The sequence below is a fragment of the Salvelinus namaycush genome, unplaced genomic scaffold (assembly GCF_016432855.1).
Source record: "Salvelinus namaycush isolate Seneca unplaced genomic scaffold, SaNama_1.0 Scaffold1062, whole genome shotgun sequence".
Taxonomy (NCBI): Eukaryota; Metazoa; Chordata; class Actinopteri; order Salmoniformes; family Salmonidae; genus Salvelinus; species Salvelinus namaycush.
In genome coordinates, this window is record NW_024057745.1 from 83,666 (window position 1) to 90,511 (window position 6,846).

A 6,846-nucleotide genomic window follows, 5' to 3' on the forward strand; every position below is an offset into this window, starting at 1 on the left:
AAAAGAGAGACAGATATTTTTCACAGCACCGGTAGCATGCAGCTAGCATGCAGCTAGCATGCAAAGCCAACCTAACTAACCTAGAACTAACCTAAATAACCTAGAAAAAACTCCCTCAGATGACAGTCCTATAACATGTTACACAATAAATCTATGTTTTGTTCGAAAAAGTTGAATATTTTAGCTATAAATCAGTTTTACATTACTGCTACCATCTTAGCCACCATCATAGCTACAGTCAGAAATCGCACGGCAGTAGCCAGAGAAAACAGACACCAACGTCAACTACTAATTTCACATCAGAAAAGATTTCAGAAAAATATATGGTGGATAGCTAATGAAAGAGAAAGATCTTGTGAATACAGACAATATTTCCGATTTCTGAAGTGTTTTACAGCGAAAACACAATATATCGTTATATTAGCTTACTACAATAGCTAACACACAGCAGCATTGATTCTAGTCAAACGCTAGCGATAGCACAGTTCGACAGATATATGAAAAAGCATCCCAAATTGGGTCCTTATCTTTGTTGATTTTCCATCAGAATGTTCTCCAAAGGGTCCTTTGTTCAGAACCGTGTTCATTTGGACCTAGAACGAACGATGTCCCTGTTGAATTAGCATGGCACACTGGCCATGCCGTGCTAACCTCTCCGTCTTGACAAAATTCTTGCGTCGCATCACGTCTAAAGTCCAGAATAAATTTCAATAATATAATTAAAGTATATTCAAAAAACATACTTTAGGATGAGATTGTGACATGTATCAAAGAAAATCGAAGCTGGAGGTCATATTCACCTATAACGAGTGTTTTCCAGGAGCGTAGTCCAGTTCCTACTTCGCGCCCAGAAAAAAAAATAAAGTGCGCACTTATCACTCAAAGAGGTTCTTTTCAGTCCCTGACAGAGATAATCAAGTCATTTTTTCTCTCACTTCCGCATGACAACCAGGGGAAGATGTGTGACGTGTTTGTACAGTCCTAAGTGCCAAGGCCTTTTATAGAGAGTATCTTGAAGAGAGACATAGCTTCTTGGAAATGTCACTTTTTACAGAAAATGGGCTGTAAAAAGAGTTATGTTTCACTTAGAGAAATAATTAAACCTGTTTTAGAAACTAGAAGGTGTTTTATATCCAAAGGTAATAATAATATGCATATTGAACGAGCAAGAATTGAGTACGAGGCCGTTTGAAATGGCCACCTCTTTCCACTGCTGATACTTACTGCTGATTTTTGAGCCATAAGAGGTTAAAAGGGTGATGGAGTGTTTTAAAGTATATGAGAAAGCCTCAGGAGCAAAAGTGAATATGGAGAAGTCAGTAATAATGTATGTTGGGAAGATTAATGAGGAGATTTTTCCTTTTAAAATGGTAAATGATTATTTTAAGGTGTTAGGTGTGTTTTTAGGGGTGAAGGAACAGGAAGCTAGGGATATGACATGGAGTGGGGTTATAAACAAAGTTAGGAAGGTGGTAAATATGTGGAGGGGGAGGTCTTTGAAATTAAAAGGGAAAGTAATTGTCATAAATTCATTGTTGATGTCAATTTTTATTTATGTAATGAATGTTTTGGATATGCCAGAATGGGTTTTATCTGAAATGAATAAAATTGTAGTTGATTTTTTATGGGAAGGGAAGGGGGTGAAAATAGCTTTTAAAACTTTGATTGCAGGTTATGAGGAGGGGGGCTTGAAGTTGGTGGATTTAAATGTGAGGAAAACAGCAATTAGAGTCAAAATGGTACGTAAATATTTATATGGGGAATTAGATTATGGATGGAAAAGATTTTTTAAGGAGTATTTGCAGGAGGTTGGGAGGATGGGGGACAATGGTTTATTGATGTGTATGAAAAAGGAAATGTTAGGTAATATACCTTTGTTTTATAGAGAAGTGTTTGAGGCTTGGGGGGAGTTTTTACCAAATATTTATTATGAGTGTACCATTTTAAACAATATTTTAAATCAGCCAATTTTTTTAAATCCCAAGATACAGTATAATAATAAGATGTTGTTTTGTAAATATTTTATGAGGGCTGGGATGAGACAGATTGGGGACATCTTATATGAGGTAATTCCGGGGTTCCTTCCAAGTCAGGCAATATTTGATAATGTGGTTGAAGAAAATGATGAAATAAGTAGAACTACTGTGGAGAACATGTATAAGAGAATATTAGGATGTCTTCCTGGGGAGTGGGGTGTTTTAATAAATAAAGAGGTGGCAACAAGAGCTAGGGGTTTACCGGTTTTATATTATGAAGGTAATGGGAAGAAGCATGATTTGTCAGGTTTGAAAGTTAAAAAAGTTTATGAAAAATGTATTTTAAGAGAGATAAAAACTCCTGCTTCGGAAAAAGTGTGGTCTAGGGTGTTTGCAAATATAGATGTAAAATCAATATGGAAGAATGTAAATGTAAAATATAATTCTATAGAATGTGAAGACAATGATTTTAAAATGAAACATAATAGAATTTTTACGAACGTGGTTTTAAATCAAATAAATAGAGATATTAAAAGAGAATGTGATATTTGTGGTACGGGGGTGGAAAATTTTATGCACTTTTTTGTTGAATGTAGTAGATTAGATGAGTTTCATAAGTTTTTAAAGGGGATTTTAGTACAACAGTGGGGAGAAGAGATTGTTGCTGGGGTTGAGTGGAGGAGGTTGTTTCTTTTTGGTTTAACTGGGAAAAGCAAAGTTATTAATTTTAATTTGATGAATTTTGTTCTTAGTCATGCCAGATACGCTGTAAGACTAAGAAGGAATTTGGGACATTATGAAGGGAAAATTGTGAGTGTAGAGGTTTTATTTAGAAGTATGTTAGAGAAAGATATAGAAGTAATATATAAATATGGTGGATGTAATTTTGAAAAATTGTTTGTGTGGGGGAGCAATTTTATTGAAATTGAGTCGAATGGAAAACTTGTTTTTAATTATTAATTGGTTTTGGTGGATGATTGTGTTTCTAATAGGTTTTCTTTTATTTTATTTTTTTGATTTTGTAAAAGGATGAATTGTTCAACCTTTTGATTGTTGATTGAATGTTGTAAATGTTATGTGTTTCTTCATAATAAAAGAGAAAAAAAAAAAATACGCCCGATCTCGTCTGATCTCGGAAGCTAAGCAGGCTCGGGCCTGGTTAGTACTTGGATGGGAGACCGCCTGGGAATACCAGGTGCTGTAAGCCTTTTGTCCACTAGGGGGTGTGGCATTATTTCATCAGCAACACTGCCTTGTAGTAAGCATTTGATTCTGAATTGACTAAATGCAGCTTCTATGGGCTAGTCTCCCCTGCCCTTTTAATACGATCAAAGTTCCTTGTGTTGTCAGGGAGCAACTGCTTTTTATTTATAAAACAAATAAGAATATTGTTACTGAATGCAGCTTGTGTGTGCTTTGTGCTCCCTCGCCCTGTTCAAATGATCAAAGGAAATAATGTTGGTGAGGAGTGGAACTGGACTGGTGTCTGATGGCCCTGTGTTTTCCATGTTGGAATTACAACCCTTCTTTTATGGAGTAAATCAAAAGCACAAGAGAATGTGAGATGTTATTGATAATAAATCAATTGGTTTCATGCATTTGTCTCTGTGTGTGTGTGTGTCTGAATGTGATTGTATTTCGTCATATCGCAAACATTTGTGATATCAGATAGGTTAAGATATTAAAAAGTAATTGGTGATTTTTTCAACAGTGTTGCATGATGGGAATCTAGTGGTTCACTGATATAATCTAGTAAACAGAATAAACTACTTTTCCACCACTCTGTGTGCAAGTGCATTCCTAAACGGCATTTAACGCAGGTCGATGTGATATGATATTATCAGAACACAAAGTGGTTACCGTTAGCGGAAAATGTTGGCACTGGAGAGACTTGCCCTCCACTAAGCAGAAGAGATACCGTGATCAAGAAGGTGGTGCACCCAGTGTGGGGCTCAGCCATTTCACTCTGGCTGTGCTAACCCTTTGTGAATTTTCCAAATGTGGGAATCTCGATTGCATAATTTATGGTAGTGGGCGTTTGTGCTTTACCCTGATGTCTTTGTTAATGATAAACCGTTGCTTGGCGGCAGGCTTAAGGATGACTTGAGTCAACTGACTGTGCTTATGGAGATCTTTGAAGTCAGTTGTGAAAGAGACTTTGTGGACCAATCGAAAGGTGGAAACATTTGTTTGTAGCAAAACATTGTTGGCATTTTGTCGAAACATTATGTTGCGAAATGCAGCATTGTATTTATGCCACGCTGGTACTTCAATCAGGAGATAGTTGAGAAGCCACTCTAACCCCCCCCCACCCCGGTCATGATGTGTCATGCGCTTCCAATATGAAATTGTCCATACATGCATTCCTCCTTAGCACAGAACAATGCAATAGGTTTTCAACATCCAGAGCTTTTGTGTATTTATTGTGGCTAGTAGGATAGCTGCATGGGAAACTGTTGCTGATGATGTATTTGTCAGAAGTCATTGTATTTGTCCGTTTTTTCCCACAAGGCTGAAATATGTGCCCTCGCTTTGAAATGTTAGCAAGGTTTGTTTGTATTTCATCCAACTATCTGTGCTAAAAAGTGATGGCTACAGTATATGTAATTTCTTCCACTTTTTGAGTGAGCCAAAGTTCAAGCTGCTTATCTAATTGGTGAGAATGCAATGTCTGTTTATCAGACTCACTTTGACTTAATATGGTGTGCCAAGACATGTACCTTCGCTTACGGCCATACCAGCCTGAATGCGCATTTCCTGATTGGAGAAGTGACGACAGGTGCGAGTGTCTGAGCTGTGAGTGAGTGTTTGCTGGAGAGTGTTTGCTCGAGAGCTATTTTTGTTAATTAACTGGTTTTTGCAATATAATTTATTATTTTCTTCAGTTGAATAGTTTAAAGTTTGGTTAGTCTTCCCCCTTGCAGTTTTTCTGCTTGGGGGAGAGGTTTTTTTGGATTCATTTTTTACTATGACGGACAACATGGAAAAGACAAACGGAATGGACAAAGACAACGAAAAGGCGCACAGGAAGAAAAATGAAGATAAAGAAGGAATGAAATATGGAAAAGAATACACGGTGGCAATTGAGTTGGAAGGAGAAGACAAAGTGACGACAATGGAACTACTAAGAGCAATTAAGGAGGTGTGTGGAGAGGTGGTGGGATGCCGAATGAAAGGAGAAAAGAAGTATGAAGTTACGATGAGGAATGAAAAAGGAAAAGAACGGCTAATGGATGGAATACGAATAAAGGACACCAAGATACTGGCGAGAGATATTAATGTTAAGGAAGTGGTGGTGTCGTTCATGAATCTGCCTGTATACATGGAAGACAGTGCTATATTGGGCAAGCTATGTAGCTGGGGTGTATCAGCAGTCTCTGAAATCAGGAGGAGAGTTTGGCCAGGCACGGATATAGCAGATGGCACGAGATACTGCAAAGTCAAATTCACTGATACTGTGAAATCACTGCCGTACTCTACAAAGTTTGATACGCTTGAAGGTGGAGAGTACTTTAGAGTCATGCATGATAAGCAGGTCAGAGTTTGTAGGCTTTGTATTCAGCCTGGGCATATTGTGAAGGACTGCCCTGAATTTAAATGTTATAAGTGCGGGAAGCAAGGGCATTATGCAAGAGAATGTGTAGGTGGAAAGGAAAGGGCATTTTGCGAAGGATGTCGCATGAGAGCTGACGAGTGCAAATGTGGAGAGGTTGTGAATGAGGAGGGGAGCCAGGATCTTTTTGTGGAGGCTGATGTATCACCCCGAGTAGAAGAAGACGATGGAGGAGAAGACGTGGTGGAGGGAGGAGAGACGGAGAAAAGAAGAGGGGAAAAGATGGAACAGAAGACGGAGGAAATAGGAGGCAGTATGGATTCAGAGATAAGAAGAGGGAGTTTTCAGGAGGAGGACGGGAGTGGGATGGGTGGAGGCACTGGGGACTCACAGTTTTTGGGGGGGGCCTCGGGCTATGTGGGTGCTTCGGAAGGAGGTGAAGTGGAGGGGAGTGGGATGCTGACAACTATACAGGAGACGCAAATGGATACAAGCAGCACAACAGGCACAGGAAAGAAGAATTCGAGTTGGTTGGAAGAGATGGATTTAGAGGCAATTTCAGATTCAGAAGACATGGAAAAGATTGATAGAGCAAGGGTAAGCTACAGGAAGAGGAAAGTGGCGTTGGAGGTGAAAAAGGACGAAAAAGGAAGAAAACATGACAAAAGGTAGAGGAAAATGAGAAAATATATTTTCTTATTATTATTTATTGGAATGGTTAATTGTATGTCAATCAATGCGAATGGTTTAAGAACAATGGAAAAATTTCAAAGAATAGTTAAAATGAAGAATTCGGATATTTTATGCCTGCAAGAAACACATTGGGACAATGTATGTATTTTAGAAGTAAAAAAAATATGGAGAGATTTTATTTTTGTTAACAATGGCAGGGGGAATTCAAGTGGGGTTGCTATTTTATTGAGGAAGGATGTGGTGGATAATGTGAAACAGATATAAAATGATAATAATGGGAGGATTTTAATTGTAGATTTTGAATATATGAGTAGGGTTTTTAGAATTATAAATATTTATGCGCCTAATACTGAAATAGAGCGCAAAGATTTATTTTTAGAAATAGGAAAATGGTGTGAGGGAAACTGTATTGTAGTTGGGGATTTTAATGTTAAAATGGATAGACTGGATATGACAAGAGGAGCTATTTTTAGAAGTGATGTATCTAGGGGGGTTTTAAAGAAGATGATGATAGAAAAAGGAATGATTGATATATGGAGGGATGAGAATCCGTACAAGAGAGAATTTTCTAGAAGGCAGGTGGTTTTAGGGGAGTTGAAACAGACCGGATAGATCTGGTTTTAG

At 38.0% G+C, this 6,846-nt stretch overlaps 1 non-coding gene across 1 annotated transcript; it reads left to right on the forward strand.

Annotated features, from left to right (window-relative positions):
- The first annotated feature begins 3,874 nt into the window (after positions 1-3,874).
- On the forward strand, positions 3,875-4,036 carry LOC120035548. The gene has a single exon (XR_005474190.1). It is a non-coding gene; the product is annotated as a U1 spliceosomal RNA (small nuclear RNA).
- Positions 4,037-6,846: the final 2,810 nt, after the last annotated feature.